The 21,355-nt window shown below is 42.9% G+C and overlaps 1 protein-coding gene across 12 annotated transcripts in view; it reads right to left on the reverse strand.

Annotated features, from left to right (window-relative positions):
* CCSER1 (coiled-coil serine rich protein 1) overlaps positions 1-21,355 on the reverse strand; it is a 1,147,114-nt gene that overhangs the window by 1,008,101 nt on the left and 117,658 nt on the right. The window contains exon 2 of one of the 12 annotated variants that reach the window (XM_065596097.1): positions 17,683-17,730. The exons of the other annotated variants lie outside the window; for them this stretch is intronic. The gene's annotated coding sequence lies outside the window, so the exon portion shown is untranslated. The remainder of the gene's footprint in view (positions 1-17,682; positions 17,731-21,355) is intronic. 12 annotated transcript variants of the gene reach the window in all.

Genomic DNA, 21,355 nt, shown 5'->3' on the forward strand with positions numbered 1-21,355 from the left:
GGTGGCTGAAACTTTCCCAGGAGGAAATGGAGGCTACAACAGCATGTGGTGGTACTGGTTAAGCAGAGAATACAACCAGGCTGACGGGAATTGATTTACATCACCCAGGGCGCTTTTAGCAGCAGGGCTCCTGGAGAGCTCAAGCAGCAAACTAAAGCTGTGCTCCCTGTGGGTATGAATCCCCTGGGGAACAGCAGCCCACGGTAGCTGAAGGATGTGCAATTCACACCCCTCTGCACAAGTAGCGGTGAATCAAGCCCAATGCATGATTTGTTTCCCCAAATGACAGGAGACATAATTGTGACTGTATCTCCTACACATCAAAGGAGGAAAAGTACCTCACTTACAGCTCATCTATGTGCATTTTACATATTGAGACAGCATATTATGCACCGAGCTCTGACTGGGAGAGAGACAGCTATGGGTTGTCAGAGGGCTCAGACTTCTCTACCACATAATGGACAAGGCAAAAATCTACCAATATCCTGTAAATGAAGTGCACAACTAGTAAATGGTCGCCATCTTGGCCAACACAATGTGGGACTGAACCGGGGACCTCCAGCATGAGTTATTAAAGCTTGAGCGAAAGCTATCTAGCTACAACAGTAACAGACTCTTATCCTCTGAATTGGGCACAGAGGGGGATCTGTAACACACACTTCCTAGTGAGTTACCATGGCTGGAGGTGACACCCCAATGACTCCCTCTTTCAGACGTTTAATAGCTACCATCGTTTGGTTCCTATTTTCTCTTCCATAAAGTAACAAACACTACTAAATCTGAACTCTGGTGTCATAATCTATTAGATATGTGGAAACTACTGGCTGTGCCCCAAGAGGAAATGGATCAATGTCCTCTCAAACAAGGCACAGAAGGATGAGAGTGAGACATGGATAAAGGGTGCAGAGGTTCTGGCTAGGCTGGGAACTAGCACCAACTTCAGCAGTCAGTGGCCAGCCACTGGAAATGCTGGTCGAGGGCAAACCCCTAGCACAGACAAGGAAAGGCATAATCTGCACTGGTGGGACTTGGCCCTGTTTGAAACTGTATCTTTCCTGATCTATGCTGTGGGTTTGCCCCAGGGAAATAATTCTAGTTGCTGGTCATGGATTGCTGAAAGCAGGGTTAATCCCCAGTCTAGAGGAGGCCTAAGAAGGTTGTTTCTTCCCTCCAGAGCAGTGACACAGGAGGACTTGTGGGTACCATGGCAAGCAAATGAAGCAAATAAGGGCCAATTAATCTAAAGGCACAAATCTCATGTTCAAGTTGAAAGCACTGAAAGAAAACAGAGGGAAAAGGGAGTGGAATAAAAATAAGGAATAGGGAGAGGTACGAAAAGGAAGATGGGATAAAAATCATTGTTATCACATGGGGATAATTCCTTTATGCGACTGGATTTTTTTATTGCATCTGTACTTCAGAATTCCTCTATATTAGACAGCATCAGCAAAAGAAATGGAGCAGCTTGAGAGTAAACACAAGGAAAAAATCACTTGGCATTTCAGTTTGTTAGGTCTGAAAAGTAGCATGGGATAGGCAAGCTGATTTGGTAAATTAAGAGCCTGGCCAACCTTATGAAGAGTTATCCATGTGTCAGTCTGAACCTTTGAAAAGGTCCTGAAGTGTTGTGGACAAAACTAAATGTACCCAAGTAACATGAGTGAGGCTATTCTGCTGTGACCTGAAGTGAAGGCCCTAGACATCTCATTAGACACACTGTCATGGAAGGCTTTTGTGGGCATGTCTACATTGCAATTAGATAGCCGACTCAAGCTCACGGGGCTCGGACTAAGGGACTGTTTAACCACAGTGTAGACATTCAGGTTCAGGCTCCAGCCCAAGCTCTGAACATCTACAGCACAATTAAACAGCCCCTTAGCCCAAGCCCACTGGCACGGGACAGCCGTGGGTTTTTAATTGCAGTGTAGTGTAGACATACCCTTGTGTGTTAGGAGGCAAAAGGCTTTAGCCAAAGTAATATTTTGGCTGATGAATTTCTGAAGCCTCACATTGTTTGATATGTAAATATAGTATTATTTAGAAAATGGGTTTAGCAGTAAGTTTTTAAATATCACCTATTAAACACATGATTTGAACAAGCATGGAAAAAATAAGAAAATTGTACAGTAGTTGACAATCAGTAACCACGTGGCGCAGGGTAGCCTTTACCCTTCACTTTTCCATCTGAAATGTGGTAGTGATGATATCAACATCAGTGCTAGAAATGACTGACTGGTATGAAATTGAACTGTGCACACATGTTCCCTAGCACCTTAAAAAAATCAATACTGCTATTTAGTTTAGCAACAATGAACTGGACATGCTGCTCCTAGGGGTAAACACAGTTTTCCTACTGGTTTATGAAACAGCTCAGAAATAGTTGTAATTAGAATGCAGCTTATTGGTACTTCAGCTTTTCTTTCCACCAGGGTGTGTCAAGTACTTGACCTGAAAGAGCAACTGTCTAATGGAATGCAAGCCTACTGGTTCAGTCCTGAAATCTCTATTGAGCAAGTATTTTTCAGTAACTAATATTCCAAATGAGTGCCAGAGCAGAGAGGGTGATCTACCATTTAAAAATAAATTGAGCTACAGTAATTTATGTTAGTACTCAACTTTAAAAAAAAATGAATAATGGCTCTTCATTATTAGACAACATTTTCCCCATTATAATCAGTTATTATTAATCTGCATCAGAATTTTTTTGCCAGTAAAGTGATTGAGGGAACAAGTTGCAAAGGAAATTTATTTTGAACTGCATGGTTCAGTTATAACTTGCAGCTTGCTGAGAGATCTGTTGAAAATTAAAACATATTTTGCTGATTCTTTTAAAATGTAACAATGGTAATTAAATCTCTACCTCTACTAAACATGAAATAAAGCAGATTTTTGGAATATTGCTAATTAGGTTTTTTTAAACCCACAGCTCCAGAAAAAAAACTGAAATCAATTTTACACATCAGTGTGTCTACCCATAGAAATCTCAGAATGTCAAAGATCAATGCTTAAGGTGCAGCAGCATTGAAGTAATCAATATCATTGGTGGAACAGGAATCAGAAAAGCTATTTTTAGGAAGATTAACTTCTGAAGGCTATGCAGGGACACTATTTCTTTATTAATATCCAAAGTAACCTGTTTATTAGGCACAATGAGCCTGAAAACATATTTATCATCCCATAATATAAGCATTTACAAAAATCCTAAAAACCCCATAGGACAATTCATTAAAATCAGCTATTCTCTTTTTCCTCCCCACCAGGTTCTGTTGCACATAAAATAGGCATTTAAAGCACCATTATCCCCTTTATTATCTGGACAAAGAGCTGTCTCGTCAAGTAACCAAACTAAAAATCAGCTAGTGATGTGTATTTTTTGAATGTTAAAAAAAATCATGCAAGAAAAGTCACTTGCCATTATACTTCTAACGTGTGTAGCACTGGGCAAGGAAGGCAAAAAATCAGCTGTCCCTGAAAGATTTAAAATAACGGTGGCATAAGTACAGTATATCAGGACAGCCCAGTGCTAACTGCTGAATGGCAGCTTACTTTTGGTACAGGATTTTGTTTCCCAAGTGACCTTTCAACACCACACATACAACACTGAGCTGAGCCCCAGCTCTCGCCAAGTCCTACTTCATTAACAACTTTCTATAATCTAAAGGAAACAAGTTGTGAAAAACCCTTAATCAGCAACACAACAGAAGGGATGATTAATAAACCCTGGAATATTGGCTCCCTGGTATGCCATTCCTGCAGTGTATGGGAGGATATTACTATGCAGGCTTCCCCATTATCCAGCATGAACAACAGCAGTTATAAAAAAGCACCTGTGTTTCAAAGCAAGGTTCGACTTCAAGATCCTATCATGAAAAAAAATGTATTTCTGACATTATTAGTTTTTCCTCAACTGCCTAGAATAATACAGGTTCTCATTACCTCAGCACCTAGTTTACGAATAATATGCTTAGTCTGTTAAATCAGCAGATACACATAGTCATGTTAACACATTGAGTGGTGGGATACAGTAGTTTTGTTTGTTTGTTTTTTTAAATCAAAACACCAGCAAACTAACCCAACCTGTTGCATATATTGGCTACAAGAGTTCACTGAGAACAGCTGATTCAAGTTGCCCTTGAAAAACATCACACCATCTCTCTACTCCTGAAAAGATTTCTGTGTGTGTGTTTGACAGTTGATGTGGCAGCCCAACAAACTTGGGTGCTATCTTATTATTACAGGTCCCACTAGAATCACTCTACTTAAGGAGCGGTCAGTGTTTACTGACATACTTTGTCTAGCATTTTGAGATCTATGGATTAAATGCACCATTTAAGAGCTAGGTCTGATGTGCAATCCATTTTTTAAAATTATTTTAAAATGTGGCTCTTCCCTCGAACAACCATACCACCACTGGCCTCAAATGGAAGCTGTAGATGTTCTGCACATGAAAAGCCAGGCCACTACTGCTCGTGCTAAGATGGCTTAATAAATATATCTGTTCCATTTCCTCAGTTAGAGACTTAGGCTACATCTACACTACCCGCCTGAATCGGCGGATAGAAATCGATCTCTCGGGGATCGAATTATCGCGTCTCGTCGGGACGCGGCCATCGATCCCTGAATCGACACTTGTACTCCACCAGCGGAGGTAGGAGTAAGCGCCGTCGACGGGGGAGCCACGGAGGTCCATTTGCCGCCGTCCTCACAGTGGGGTAAGTCGGCTTGGATACATCGAATTCAGCTACGCTATTCGCATAGCTGAATTTTCCTATCTTAAATTGACCCTCCCCCCCCATAGTCAGGACGTCGTCTTAGTGTAATTCAAGAACCTTATGTGAATTCAGTACTGACCCCTAACCCACAAGGATGGACTTGATCCAGCTCCCCACTTAAAATCAGTGTGAATGTTACTATTGATTCCAAGAGGATCAACACTGCCTTTGAGCCCCCAAAAGGTTGTATACTGGGTCATGCAGAAGGCTGACCTGTTCAGGTCAAAACATAGTCTGTGAAGATACTCCCCTTGGTGCCCACTAACTGTGGGACCGGAACAGAGAGCCTTCTGAGAAGCTCCCTTTTCTTCTACTGCCACAATTTTCAGTTGTCAGGAATATGACATGGAGGGTGTCTTATGGGCATACAAAATGAACTCCATCCCTATGCAAGGCTACAGTTAGGGCATGGGGAGACACTGGATCATCAAACTCATTTAAATGTTTCAAATTTTGACAAAATTTCAGAGTATCACAATTCCCCCTGACACTTTTTCCCCCAAAACCTGCTCCCCTCAACTGCAAGCTCCTCTGGAAAGAGACAATGCCTTTATCCTCTTTCTAAAGCCCCAGACACTCCTATGCTGCTATGTACAAAGCAAAGAGATTCCGGTCTTGACAGAAAAATAAAATGAATAGTGGGTGTCATCATTGCAACAGTAGCCATTGGAGACAGTGGATACTGACCCTGCCATGTGACAAGATTATTAACAATTTGTAACCTCTGCCTCCCTAGCGTGTGACTTGAAGCCAGAAAACAAAGGTAATTTTCCTGCTGGCACTAAGTTACACATCTTGATTAGACTCGCACCAAAAGTATAGGAGTACTGGGAAATTTTTCCCCATCAGCCTATTTGTTAGAGGAAGTTCCCCATTCGCCGTTGTGGGGACAGGGGCTCCCCCACCAAGGAATCTACGTGTTGTTTCTTCTCCGTTCCCCCAATCGGTTTATTTTTCCAGAGTTAAACGCATTTCAGCCTCATGTTCCTCCCCCCACTTCCAACACACACACGCGCACACACTCTGTTTCCCTGGCTGATACTTCAACCAGCTGAGCCCTTAAAATTCTTCCCCAACTGACTACAGAATCTGCTCCTCACATTCAGAACTCAATGGGATCCAACCCCTTACACTCATCCCCAATGACCTGACTGACTTGTGTGGCGAAGGGACCGATACAGAATGACTAATTCTGAAATGCATAGGCTCCAGACTGATTTTTGTTTTCAGTATTTTTAAAAACGGACTGATCTGAAAAAAAAAATACTGTCATACACATGCAAGACTCAGATTGTGAATGTATCCATTTCAAACAGTAATTAGAAAGGTTGTAAACTACAGTGCCATTGACCTCATGATACAACTTACTAACATACTACAGTACCAGCAGCCAAAAAGAAATGCAAAGCTTGTGATCTTGGCCCAGTTGTGCTAGTTCCAGGATTTTTCTATCCCTATCTGAAGGTCAGAGTGTTAATTTTAGTAGTCCAGCCTGGTAAATACCATGCATATCAAAGAAGCAAAACATTCACTATTTCCTGGAGGACTCTACTGCAGTCCCTCTCTAATGGAAAAGTATTTCCAATAACCATGACAATTAGCACCTGTTTAATCAAATAAAAGTCTTAATTACAGATAATATATTTACTCCAGCATCTGCAGAGTTAAATTACTTGCAGCATAGCCCTTTGTCATATTCCTGTATTCTGTTGACTAGAGATCTGTGGTGTACATATTGATTTTTTTTTTTAAATCCACAGGGAGCTTTTTTCCTTCCAGTACCAGAAACACATAAATAGGAAAAGCAAAAGCAGGAGGGAAAGAACATGACAACAGAATGACTTGTCTGTGTTAATGTAAAACAATTACCCTAAACTTCTTAAACTTTGAAGGAAGGATATCCTACTATGGGAATTCACAACAGTCTGATCCTGCAGTTGTTCCCCTGCAGCCTGTGTAGAGAGATTCTCTGTAGACTCAGCCCCATAGATTATATCTGGGTTGGGCCCACAACAAAGAAGCACCATACCAATAAGGGGACATTAACTGCAAGCTTCAGATGTTTTGACAATGTCTGACCATCTCTAATTTTTTTAAACATACTAGGGGATCACAACAGTGAATAACTAACTCTCTTGCACCAGGGAGAAAAGGCTGTGGGAGATCATATGAACTATAATTCAGAGCATGGCACGGCAATAATTTTGCTCTGCATCTTGGGCAGTACTCAGCAAGCTATTTGAGGAAAGCACAATTACAGTTCCTAGTAACTGTCTGAATTGTTTGTCCACAAGTATGGCAAGATTCACAATTTTTTTCTCTTTTAAGGAGTTGTTGGGAATTCACAGTCCAAACAATAGGGCCAAACTTGCAGTTTCTGGCACACACTATATTTCACATTGTTCTAAAACAGGATTAGCATTGGCTATTACCCAAAGATATGTTGGAACAAACCAGGATCTCATAATTTTTCTGTCAAATTCAGATTTTTACTCTGATGTATGAGCAATATGAAATTTACAAGCAATAAACTATGTTCTCTGAAGGCTATTAAAGACAATGCCTAAGAGAACTGCATGCACACAGCTGAAGTGTATATTTTATTTAGATTGTAAAACAGTATTTTTACGATGGAACACTGTAAGAAGCAAAGGGAAAGTGCCATTTCCCAATCTTCACTGAAAAATGATGCAATATCAATTTTCCCATCTCTGACTTAGAACGTAAGAATGGCCTGTCTTCCACAAATGGCTGATGTCAGACACATCAGAGGAAATGAATGGAACAGGGAAGTCATCAAGTGATCCATCCCCTGTTGTCCAGTCCCAGCTTCTGGAAGTCAGAGGCTTAGGGACACCCAGAGCATAGGATTGTGTCCCTGACCATCTTGGCTAATAGCTATTGATGGACATATCCTCCATGAACTTATCTAATTTTTTTTTTAACCCAGTTATACTTTTGCCGTTCCTAACATCCTCTGGCAACAATTTCTACAGGACAACTACGTGTTGTGTGAAGAAGTAATTTCTTTTATTTTAAACTTGTTGCCTATTAATTTCATCAGGTGACCCTTGGTCCTTGTGTTATGTGAAAGGGTAAAAACACTTCCCTATTCACTTTCTCCACAGTATTCATGATTTTATAGACTTCTATCATATCTCCCCTTAATCGTCTCTTTTCTAAGATGAACAGTCACAGTCTTTTTCATCAAGCTGTTCCATACTCTTAATCATTTTTGTTTCCCTTCTCTGTACCTTTTTTCAATTCTAATGTATCTTTTTTTTTTTTTTTTTTTTTTTTTTTTGTAGATGGAGTGACCAGATCTGCATGCAGTATTCAACATGTGAGTGGATTTATATAGAGGCATTATGATATTTTCTGTCTTAATTAACTATCCCTTTCCTACTGGTTCCTAACATTGTTAGATTTTTTGACTGTTGATGCATATTGAGCATATGTTTTCAGTGACTCCAAGATCTCTTTCTTGTGTCGTAATTTAGACCCCATCTTTTTGTATATATAGTTGGGACTATGTTTTCCAATGCACAATACCTTTCATTTATCAACACTGAATTTAATCTGCCATTTTGTTACCCAGGCCTGGTCTACACTAGGCGTTTATGTCGAAGTTAGCGCCATTACATCGAATTAACCCTCCACCCGTCCACACCGCGAAGCTATTTAGTTCGACATAGAGGTCTCTTAAATTCGACTTCTGTACTCCTCCCCGACGAGGGGAGTAGCGCGAAATTTGACATGGCCATGTCGAATTAGGCTAGGTGTGGATGGAAATCGACGCTAATAGCTCCGGGAGCTATCCCAGAGTGCACCACTCTGTTGACGCTCTGGACAGCAGTCCGAGCTCGGATGCTCTGACCAGCCACACAGGAAAAGCCCCGGGAAAATTTGAATTCCTTTTCCTGTCTGGGCAGTTTGAATCTCATTTCCTGTCTGGACATCGTGGCGAGCTCAGCAGCACTGGCAACGATGCAGAGCTCTCCAGCAGTGATGGCCGTGCAATCTTAGAATAGAAAGAGGGCCCCAGAATGGACTGATCGGGAAGTCTTGGATCTGATCACTGTGTGGGGCAATGAGTCCGTGCTTTCCGAGCTGCGCTCCAAGAAACGGAATGCAAAGATCTACGAGAAGATCTCTAAAGACATGTCAGAGAGAGGATACAGCCGGGATGCAACGCAGTGCTGCGTGAAAATCAAGGAGCTGAGACAAGGCTACCAGAAGACCAAAGAGGCAAACAGACGCTCCGGATCCCATCCCCAGACATTCCGTTTCTACAAGGCACTGCATTCCATCCTAGGTGCGGCCGCCACCACTACCCCACCACTGACCGTGGACTCTGAGGATGGGATATTGTCCACGGCCGGTTCCTCGGACATGTTAGCGGACGGGGAAGATGAGGAAGGAGATGAGGAGGACGAGGCAGTCGACAGCGCTTACAACGCTGATTTCCCCGACATCCAGGATCTCTTCATCACCCTTACAGAGATCCCCTACCAACCGTCCCCAGCCGTTAACCCGGACACAGAATCTGGGGAAGGATCAGCCAGTAAGTGTTTTAAACATCTAAACATTTATTTTTAACAGAACAGGAATATTAAGAATAACAAAAATGGGTTTCTCATGATCAGTTTGCCCTAGGCGCTTAACGTTTCAGTCCTGGGCAGTGCAACTATTGAAAAAAAATCTAACAATGTTAGATTTAGGTTTAGCATGATTGTTCTGCCCAAGCCGCTCTACTGTTTAGTCCCTGCCAGTGCAGCTACAGTAAAATGCGGTCTATATGTCCGGGGATAGAGCAGAAATCCTCCTGGGACATCTCGAGGAAGCTCTCCTGGAGGTAATTGGAAAGCCGTTGCATCAGGTTCCTGGGGAGAGCGGCCTTATTGGGTCCTCCGTAGTATGACACGTTTCCGCGCCACGAGACAATCAAGTACTCTGGGATCATTGCCCTGCACAGCAGGGCGGCATACGGCCCTAGTCATGGAGGCTTTCCCGAAGCATTCTTTCTTTCTCGCTGTCTGAGATCCTCATCAGGGTGATGTCGCTCATGGTGACCTGCTTTGAATTAGGTAGGGGAATGTTAGTGTTGGGACTGCTTGCCCGTTCCTTTACAGAACTGTAACCGCTGGTTTGCAGCCAAGCGGTTGAGGCGGGAGAGGGGCAGCATACAGGGATCGTTCCCGGGGACAGCCGCGAGGGGGTGGGACAGGGGCAGAGTTCCTGCTTGCCGGATTGCTGGCAGCAGGGACTGGCACTGCTTTCAATGTGAAAGGAGGCCAGTGCTAATATTAAAGTTTTAAGCTGCCACAAGTCTACGGCTTACCATGTCTGCCTGCTACACAAATTCCGGTGTCCTGCCCCGCTTCTCAGATCTGCAGTGCAAGACCCCAGGCACTGAATGTGAAGGCCGAGAATTCGACCTTGTCCTGAGTGCGCATGTGATAGGTGCTGTGCATGGTCTTGTTCACAGAGAAAGACTATGTTCTTTGTTCACAACTACATTTATCTTTCTGAGGAATTCACTCCCTTTTTCCCATTCTCACAGCCACATCTGCGACTGTCTCACAACCTAGCCTGGCATCACACTCCCAGAGGCTAGCGCAGATTAGACGTAGGAAGAAGAGGACACGGGAGGACATGTTCTCGGAGCTTATGGCCTCCTCCCGAGCCCAGGCAGCACAGCAGACCCAGTGGCGGGAGAACTTGTCCCAAATGCACCAAGCACACATGGAACGGGAGGAGAGGTGGCGGCAGGAAGACCAGCAGGCGACTCAAACGCTGCTTGGACTAATGAGGGAGCAAACGGACACGCTCCGGCGCCTTGTGGATGTTCTGCAGGAACGGAGGCAGGAGGACAGAGCCCCACTGCAGTCTATCTGTAACCGCCCTCCCCCGCCACCAAGTCCCATACCCCCCTCACCCAAAGTGCAAAGAAGGAGGGGCGGCAGAGTCCGTGCTAACTCTCACTCCACCCCTGCAGACAGCTCTAGTAGTAGAAGGCTCTCATTCCCCAAAATTTGACAAGTTCTTTCCTTCCCGCCTCACACAAGCCCCCGTCCAAGTTTCACCTCCCAGTTCCATGTGTAGTTGCTAATAAAAAATACGTTTCTGTTAATTACGGTTTCCATCATGTTCTTTTGGAGGAGGGGGGGAAGGGGGTTGGTAATTGGACAGGACAGTCACCTTTGGCAGGGTACATAGGCGGGGGCAGGTCCAGCAGCAGGGCACATACACAGTGCAGTCACTAGTTACCCTGGTCAGTCTGGGAGGTGGTTTTCATGTTCTGTGGTGGGGGGTGGGTTGCTCTGTGACTTTGTGGTGGGGGAGGGCAGTTACAGATCTTATGCGGCGGTCCTTATCCTGGATCACAGAGCCACGCAGCAGGGGATCTGTAACCATCCTCCCCCTGCCACAAAGTCACATCGCCCCCCCATACACACAGTCCCGATCAGGAGGGGTGACAGGCTCCGTTGAAACAACCAGTCCACCACAGCGGAGCCTGTCAATCCTGGAGTTTAGAAGCGTCATTTGCGTCACTACACTACACCCGCTCCCCACCACAGTCTGCGTCCCAGGTTTAAAACATTCCCGCGAAAACAGTAATAAAGAAAACTGTGTTCATTAACAAAGTAGAAGTGATTTTATTTCTAAACGTGTGTTGGAAGGGGGTGAATGGGGTATGTAACTGGAGAGGATAGTCAACATTAACTGGGTAAAGAAACGCGGGCAGGTTCAGCTTCTCTGTACACTAACTTAAAAGTCACAGGTTACCCTGCTCAGTCAGGAACCTAGCTTTCAGAGCCTCCCGGATACACAGCGCGTCCCGCTGGTCTCTTCTAATTGCCCGGCTGTCTGGCTGGGCGTAATCAGAAGCCAGGCTATTTGCCTCAACCTCCCACCCCGCCATAAAGGTCTCCCCCTTGCTCTCACAGAGATTGTGGAGCACACAGCAAGCTGCTATAACAATGGGGATATTGGTTTCGCTGAGATCACAGCGAGTCAGTAAGCTTCTCCATCTCCCCTTGAGACGGCCAAAAGCACACTCCACCACCATTCTGCACTTGCTCAGCCGGTAGTTGAAGACTTCTTTTTCACTGTCCAGGGCGCCAGTATAGGGCTTCATGAGCCAGGGCACTAGCGGGTAGGCTGGGTCCCAGAGGATGACTATAGGCATCTCCACATCCCCAACAGTTATTTTGTGGTCCGGGAAGTAAATACCTTGCTGCAGCCGTCTAAACAGACCAGAGTTCCTGAAAACACGAGCGTCATGAACCTTGCCCGGCCATCCGACGTAGATGTTCGTAAAACGTCCCCTGTGGTCCACCAGTGCTTGCAGCACCATGTAAAAGTAGCCCTTTCTGTTAATGTACTGGCTGGCCTGGTGGTCCGGTGCCAGGATAGGGATGTGAGTTCCATCTATGGCCCCACCGCAGTTCGGGAATCCCATCGCTGCGAAGCCATCTATGATTGCCTCCACGTTTCCCAGGGTCACTACCTTTGACAGCAGTACATCAACGATTGCCTTGGCTACTTGCATCACAACAACCCCCACGGTAGATTTGCCCACGCCAAAGTGGTTCGCGACTGACCGGTAGCTGTCTGGCGTTGCAAGCTTCCAGAGGGCTATGGCCACTCGCTTCTGGACAGTCAGGGCTGCTCACATCCGGGTGTCATTGCGCTTCATGGCAGGGGACAGCAACTCACAAAGTTCAAGGAAAGTTCCCTTCCGCATGCGAAAGTTTCGCAGCCACTGGGATTCATCCCAGACCTGCAGCACTATGCGGTCCCACCACTCAGTGCTTGTTTCCCGGGCCCAGAATCGCCGTTCCACAACATCCACATGACCCATTGCCACCGTGATGTCCTCGGCGCTGGGTTCCATGCTTTCTGAGAGGTCTGTGTTACTCTCAGACTTCAGGCCCTCACCGCGGTGCCGTAGCCTCCTCGCCTGACTTATCTGCATCTGCCTCTGGGAAAGGTGGATGATAAGCTGCGAGGCGTTGAGAACGGCCACAACTGCAGCGATGGTCGCAGCGGGCTCCATGCTCGCAGTGCTGTGGCGTCCGCGCTGTCACTGACTAGAAAAGTGCGCGAACTGATTTCCCGCCGGTGCTTTCAGGGAGGGAGGGCGGGAGTGATGGACGGACGACGACAGTTACCCAAAAGCACCCTCGACACATTTTTTTTACCCAGAAGGCATTGGCGGCTCCACCCAGAATTCCAATGGGCAGCGGGGACTGCGGGAACTGTGGGATAGCTGCCCACAGTGCACCGCTTCCAATGTCGACGCTTTCCCCGTTAGTGTGGACTCACAAAGTCGAATTACTGTCCTTAGTGTGGACACACACGTTCGACTTTGCAATATCGATTCCAAAAATTCGATTTAAGTAAAATCGAACTACTCTCGTAGTGTAGACATACCCCCAGTTTAGTGAGATCCCTTTGCAACTCTTCAGTCATTTTTGGACATCAGTAATTTTGTAATGTCTGCACATTTTGCCACTTCACTGTTTATCCTTTTTCAGATCACTGAGGAACATGTTGAACACCACCAGTTTGAATTCTGACCCTGTTCTTTACCTTTCCCCATTGCAAAAATTGACAATTCCTACCCTTTGTTTCCTGTCTCTTAACCAGTTATTGACCCATTAGAGTACCTTCCTTCTTATCCCAAGATTGCTTACTTTGCTTAGGAGCCTTTGGTGAGGGACCTTGCCAAAGGCGTTCTGAAAGTCCAAGTATACTATGTCAACTGGATCACTCTTGTCCACATGTTTGTTGACTCCCTCAAAGAATTCTAATAGATTGGTGAGGCATGATTTCCCTTTATAAAAGCCATGTTGACCCTTCCCCAACAAATAGTGTTCATCTGTATCTGATCATTCTGTTCTTTACTATAGTTTCAACCAATTTGCTGGTACTGAAATTAGAATTACCTGTAATTTTCAGGATCGCCTCTGAAGCTTTCTAGTGTAGCCAAACACATCTGAAGAATCTATCTGGAGCCTATAGGTATGTTAGTCTAGTTCAATAAAAAAAATGTATTCACCTTTTTTTTAATCTGAGGATCTCAAAGTACTTTTTAAATATTGATTAGGCCTCAAAATCTTACTTGTTAAGTCTGTACTTACTTTTCAGATGGGTAAACTGAAGCATAAAGAGGTGAAGTGACCTGCCCATGAATGACTGGCAGAGTTGAGAATACATGCCAAGGTTGGAATTTTCAGAGGCCGTCAGTACCAGTAATCGGGACCAGACTTTAAGAGTTCAGTCCCATTCAGGCACTTATATCAGCTATGAGACTTTCAGAAGAGTTCAATATTTTGGGTTCTGAGCTCTTTTGAAAATCTTTGTTATAAGTTTCACAATGGACTCTGCTGGGCGCTCACCATTTCTGAAAAAGCAATCCCTTCTTTAGTGTAATCATTTTGTAACTAACTAACTAACTAACTAACTCACTCCCTTTAAGGCACAGTCAAGCAAGGTGCTTAAGCATGTGCTAAACTTTAAGCACACAAATTGTCCTTTACACTTCAATGGGCATATTTGTGTGCTTAAAATTAAGTCCACACTTAAGTGCTTTGTTAGGCTGGGGCCAGAATGCCCAATATCTTGCAGGATCAAGCTCTAAATGCATAAAAAGAAGCTCTGGTCTTCAGACAGGAAATCTGTATGACTGACCTATTTTTCCACTCTGTTAACCCATGCTACAATATAAAGGTATTACAAATATTATATACACATGTTCTGAAACACATTTACTATGCATAAAGCAAAGTACATCAAGAACTTATCAACAAGATCAACAAAGGTTCTTCTCCCTAGCAATCTTTGGAATTGAAGTATTTTTTTTCCTTCTGACCACTGGGAAAGTGCCTGTTGAATATTATTTGGGAGTTCAAAGACAGCTTGCTTAGTCCATTATTGACCTCATTGCCAAATTGTAACTGTGGTCTGAGAACAGCAATGGGTCAATATGTGCTGCTTAGCACATCCCATCCCCCAAAATAAGCAAATAAACAAGGCCCATCTTCCCAGAAGTCAATTAATAAAGAAAATCCATGCTGGTGAGAAACGCTAACATATGGTGAATTCATTCAAGGCAAAAATTATTTTATCTTAATTTTCAGCTGAAAGAAAAGAAATCCTTCAGGTTCAAACATTTCTATAATTAGTGCTGTCTGTAAGGGGCATTAGTCAATTACTAAATTGTTGCTAATGCTGTTTTGCAATCTATGTGTTATTAAAACTCATTTCCACAAATATTGGATGCATGCACTGCATACCCTGCTTCCAACAGGGATTTATAGCAAATCAATTATGTTAAAGTAGCCAGTTTCTGACAATACATCCTACTCTGTTCCATGTCAGAAATGGAAACAAAACTAAAAAGCTTTGCAATAAATAATGTAATAAGGCATTAATTCAAGCCACGTAGTCTTTTAAATTAGTTTATTTTTAACTACTTCTGTATCATAAAATTTAATATGGATCTGCAATAAAACAGAACTGGATGCAATACACTGAAGTACTACCTTCGTGTAGCTGGAATGAAAAATAAAATTTCAGAGGTGGATTGCTCCCAGCAATTTTCAACTTTAAAATAAAACACATCAAAACTAAGCACAGCGCTATGGGGACTCACGCTGCTCAATTTCAAGTTCCACATAAATTGATGTGCAAATTTTCCCTGAAAGATAATGACCCTCTGAGGTTCATGTGCCACCTACTACTGTTCCTTTAAGGCCACCCAAGGGGACTGATGTTAGTAACTGTTCATTCACTCCCTAGACAGTGAAAATATGTTTCTGGATGGTGCTTGGAAAAATACACTGGACAAATTAAGACATAAGCAGCAGTAGCATCAGGAGCAAAATTATCAATTAGGAATCAGTGAGCAGCTGTAGCAGGAAAGGTTACAGCAAAGAAACATGCAGAGACCCTAAGGAAAAGAAGAAACTGGTAAAAGAAGAGAATGAATGGAATAGCTGAAAGTGAGTACACGAAGAGGGGAGTGAGACAGATCAGAGGAGGCTAAGGCCTGAAGCAGAGAATTTTATTGGCAACAGAAATGCTGAAACAGAATCACCTAACTTTCAAACCAAGGGACTGATCCTGCAGCCTGATTCACATGGACAGACCCCAGCATCTGTGTGGTGCCAGTGACTAATGGCACTCTGCATTGACATAAGGGTCCACCTGTACAGATCAGATGAAAGGAACAGAACCCAATTCACTTTCCAAAATCCATCAAAATGGCCATTTTTATAGATTCATAGATTTTAAGGCTAGAAAGGACGGTTTTTATCTGAAATACTGCATAAAATGGCCAAAGAACCTCCAGGAGTCCAATAAATCATCCATCATCCTGCTCTTTAACTCATCTGTCTACCATATACTTTCCTCCTCCATCTTCCCCCAACCCCAACCCAATGGCTTTTCCCACAAAGGGGAATTCAACTGGTTTCCTGTGCCTGTTCCTGAAATGCTACCCTTAAAAAATTGTAAGTTCTAACGGTCCTTCCCCTGGCAGTTTTTCCCATCACTGCTTATGTGGCAGTAGTTTAACAGACTACAGCTTTGCAGGGGGAAAGTAGATTTTACACTGAGATAACATCAAATTGCAAGAAGGTGGACTGCACTTCTTGTGCCAATTCAAGGACCTGATCTCAATGTTTAAGTTCCTCAATGGGGAGTTGATGACTTAGCTACCTCTCTATTCATACCAGCCCCAGAACAGCTGCACTTTTGTGCAAGGCCGGCTCCAGCTTTTTTGCCGCCACAAGCAGCGAAGGGGGAAAAAAAAAAGGAAAACCCGATTAAGCTGCCGCCGAAGTACCGCCAAAGCAGAAGGGGACTGAAGGACCCACCGCCGAATTGCCACCGGAGACCCGGATGTGCCGCCCCAATAGTGGACGGACTGCCGCCCCTTTCTATTGGCCGCCCCAGTCACCTGCTTCCTTCGCTGGTGCCTGGAGCCGGCCCTGCTTTTATGACCAAGAAACAAGCTGATGCCCAGAAGCTGAAGAGGATGAATTCTTGGCTGAGGCGCCCAGGTTGTGGAACCACCTAAAAGAGTTAGACCGAGCCCAAATCTAACAATTATTAGAGCATACTACAGACTCCCTTTTTCCAAAGCTCTTCCACAATAAATTAAGACAAAGACTTACAACAGAAACACAGACATTATACACTAAATCAGAGGGGGAAATCCGTGAACAGTAATGCCAAATGTGTGGATGACTAAAACAGCTCTCTGCAAAGATGAATATAGTCAGTGCTCATATTCTTCTGCATACAGCCGCTAAGTGCTGTCCACATTCACAGAAGTGCACATACAAAATATAGAATTTATAATGAGTAAATAGGTACATTCAGAAATTAAAGAACCTCACAGATCCTCTCACCATAAGAATGTTTTCTGCAAGATAACAAAACGATTAAATAAAACTGAATGGGAAGGGCCCCATTTAAAAAAGTGCAGTTATACCATATGATGTGGCAAGTGATAGGTGATTCTGCAAGATAGATAATTTAACAGAAAATTAATTGCAAGTTAGATTCATATGTAAATAAAGTAATACTCGGAGGAGCAATGTGTGTGTGTTAAAGCAATAGAACGTGAAAGGCTTGCTTTTTTATATCTTCTTTCAGTATTAAGAATCACTTATTGTGGGTGTACCCATGCAGTTATTTCTAATAAATTATTAATCTTATGAGAGATAAATCAATGGGAGAGCTGCTGCTTGGAGAGTTTCTGTATAAGGATGTAGTAATTTCATTGCTCTACCATCTCTAGCATTTGAATGTACATGCTCTATTGAGCAAACTCCGCACATTCATCCAGACTATACATATTTTTATACGATAAAATCAATTTATAATTATTTACCAATTCCATATTGCCAACACCAAGAGTTCAAAAATCATAAGTCAGATCCTGTAAAAAATAATAATAATAATAAAATAAAAATAAAAAAATCACATGTGGCACAAACACCCAAGAGATTAATCCATCTTCTGATTTTTGAACTTCACTCTCAATGTGCTTGTAAAAAAGTTACTCACTATACATTTGTTGGCAACACCATAAGGCAATTCTGGCCTCTGCCTCAGGGGCTCTCACTAGAAGAATCAACCAAGATCTAGGCCCCACTGTGTAGGTACTGTACAAACACATAGTCAGGGCAGGGACTGTCTCTTAAAAGCTTACAGTCTAGTTCAAATCATAGTGATGAAGTTGTGATCTGGGAGATAGAACTGGGAGGCAAACTCATCCTGCATAAGTGTTATGAAACTTCCATTATACCGAAACAACTTTTAATCCTTATTCAGAAATGTTGTGTCCCCAAAACTGCATAACAGCTTCAGCTTTGAGTCATCGGAAACTTGCAGCACATCCAAAATCGCTTGACTCACAATTCACAAAACTTGGAAACGTTGATTTTATATCCATGAGGAACTCTTGTGAATTTACTACTGAATTAGAAGGAAGTTTGTACATTGTTAAGTGCCTACATTCACCAGATCAGTAAAGAAAAATATAACCACTTAAGTGATTAATGTATAATCGCATTAACTCTTTCCTCATTCTAAAAAAACATGTCGTTAAGAACTGCACCTAGAAAGCACTGCTGGTCCACATGTATAGTTTTTTTGCATATATTCCAAAGAACCCTTATTTCATGCAGCATATCTTGAATGTATGAACCAAAATATCCCTATTGATTGAACTCAGAATCTGTAGTAAGGTGCAAACAAGAGGTTGTGCCTATCATTTATCAATTAACATTTATCATTAGAAATCATAATGCAGCCGAGTTTCAGAAACACAATGTGTTTCCATGGAGGAGATAACAGGTAGCAATTTCAATGAATAAATTCATAAATGTCACCATCTAAGTGAAGGTGTAAGTCTGAGTATGACATTAAAAAGATCTCATCGCAAAATAGCTCTGACCCCTGCAACTCTAATCAGCAGACCCTTTTCAAATGTGTCTTATGGACAGAGGGGGAGAAAAAGAGTACAGAAAGCATATTCGATTTAGAAGTGAACAGACAATTCAGGTATAGTTTGAAACTACACTGAAGTAGAAAACTGTGAGCTATGTAATGAATGTTAAATACATTTTATATACAACTTGTGTGACTTGCTGTAACACAGAATTCCCATTTTGTTGTTAGGAAGTTAACTGACAACTCTGCACGTGCCATATTGAAGACCTATTTGATATATTACGCTGATGCCCTAAGATGCAAGTGAATAGCTCAAATGATCACAGAAGTTCTGAAGAGCTAAACTCCCATGGACCCCTAACATCGCTGTTGTAATCCTTAGCTGAAATCCAGCGGAATGAGGGTTTTACAGATCAGTACCAGGACTTGAAATTAATCTGGAATTCTACAGGGAGCCAATGCAACATCTGGAGTACTGGGCTCAACTTGCCTTCTAATCAACTTGTACTGCTTAACAGGTGCACCACCACATTCTGCACCAGCTGGAATTCCCTCATAGCTGTCACACAGATTTCCAGATATGATGCATTGCAGTAAGAGAGCCAAGAGGACACAATGTGTGGTTCACCACAGTCCAGTCTGTGTCTGACAGTCGGATGCTGCCTCCCACTACCCACAGAGGGAAGGAGGAATGTTTGTGAGCTGTTGATCTCTGAATTCAATACTAGTGAGTTCGGTAATTAATGGTTCATCTAGTTGGGTGTTTGGTTGTTGTTTTTTTTTAAACTTATTTTGAAAAAAAGGAAGGATGCTTTTTTTCCCCAAATGTATTTGGAAAAAAAATAACCATTATTTTATTTCCAGTTTTACGTTCAGGCCTGTCTAATGCCTAAAAATCTGATAGCACAATATAGTAAATACAATTAGCAGTGCAAGTTTTATCATTATTACTTTACTAATATTTAACTATGGGGTGCATGAATGTGTTTTCATTCCCATGATAGCTTACATATTTTTCACAAGGTATGAACTGACCTTAACCTGCCAGAAGCTCAAGGGACCAATACTGTTTTCAGCTAATTTGCTAACCCTGATAATTAGTGCTACTTTCTTTAATGAGTTGTTATGCTGAAGCAAGCTTTCCTAGCTTTTTCAAACATCACTACCCTTACTCAGAATGTACGGATTCTATACTAAGAAGCTGGGAAGATGCCCATAACTCCTGTACTAGGGACACCATATGGGTTTATTCTGAATATAGCAAACAAAACAAAGCAAAGTTAACCTACACTTTGTAAAGAAGTTGCCCCAGAATACACAAAAGCAACCAAGATGCCTTATACTAATATAGAGTATAGCAGGTCCTATGCAGGAACATTTATGGTGGGATGGAGAAACTCTATGAATTTTAGTTTGCAGAGTTTCCTACAAACCATTCCTTCCACAACAGAAGGCCAGCATTCGCTCCCCTACAGGTGGAGCTCTGGGTAACTCAAACCTGTAGATGTTCCATGATCTACAGTGAAATCCCATGGCTATGTGAGCATCCAAGGAGAACAAAAGGAGTCACACTTCTGCACTATTCCCAAGAGCCCCATCCCCTATAACTCGGATCCAAAAAGCCAACATGAAATCCTCCCCACATAGGTGTTTCACAGCAGACAGCGATCATGCCTACTGGGTCTATGTTATCTTGAATGAAGAAATCCCTCACACTGTGGGATGCACCCATATCATTGTTATTTGCAGTAGCACCATGCAATATGTATTTGGCACTGCACAAACACAGAAGGATGCAATCCCTTGCACCCACCAAAGAGTTCACAATCTAAGAATGAAGAGTTGCCATCTCCCATCCTTCATCCACTTACCCTCAATCCCATCCACAACAGTAGATCCTTAACCTGTGCCATAGGGGTTGAGTGGCTCCCAGGAAAGGAGAAGAATGCTTTCAGGCTTCCTCCCATCACACCCTTCATATTTTGCTCTGGCTTTGGCTACTCTCCACTCACATTAGCAGAAGGAGACATTTATGCCATTGTGCTATATGCAAAGTATTAAGGTTTTAAGATATGTATTTAGTTCAGAGCTTGCCCAGCCTGTGAGGATGAATGTTGCTTCTAAGGCTAATATTGTGACTCACTTCCTGTTTGAAGGCACTGCAGGAGGGTACAATGTCAAAGCCAGCTAGTTCAGTGTTACTCTCAGGATTTAAAGGGAAATGTTCTGTGCAATCAATGACATTCAAGCATCAGTCAATGAAGGAAATATCTGAGAAGCTATTAGGAAAATTAATTCCTCTATTACATTTTATTTTAAAATCTCCTGTAGCTCTCCCTCTTGAAACATTATTTAAATTAGTCAGTGTGGATGAACAAACAGGCTTTTTTGTGTGATAACCTGGGGATCACCAAAAGTGATCACCTTAGCACTCTGAAAATCTAGTTCTGAAGAGGAAAAAAATACCACAAGATACTAATATTTCTGCTCTGTGTCCTCTTACCTCTCTCCCCTTTCCTCACATGCTCTCTCAATGGCTCAGATTCTCTGCTGCACGCAGCAGGGGACTCACTTGTGGCTACTATGTTCTGTGGCTGGTTCGGTGCCTT

This window comes from Chrysemys picta, chromosome 5 (assembly GCF_011386835.1).
Source record: "Chrysemys picta bellii isolate R12L10 chromosome 5, ASM1138683v2, whole genome shotgun sequence".
Classification (NCBI taxonomy): Eukaryota; Metazoa; Chordata; order Testudines; family Emydidae; genus Chrysemys; species Chrysemys picta.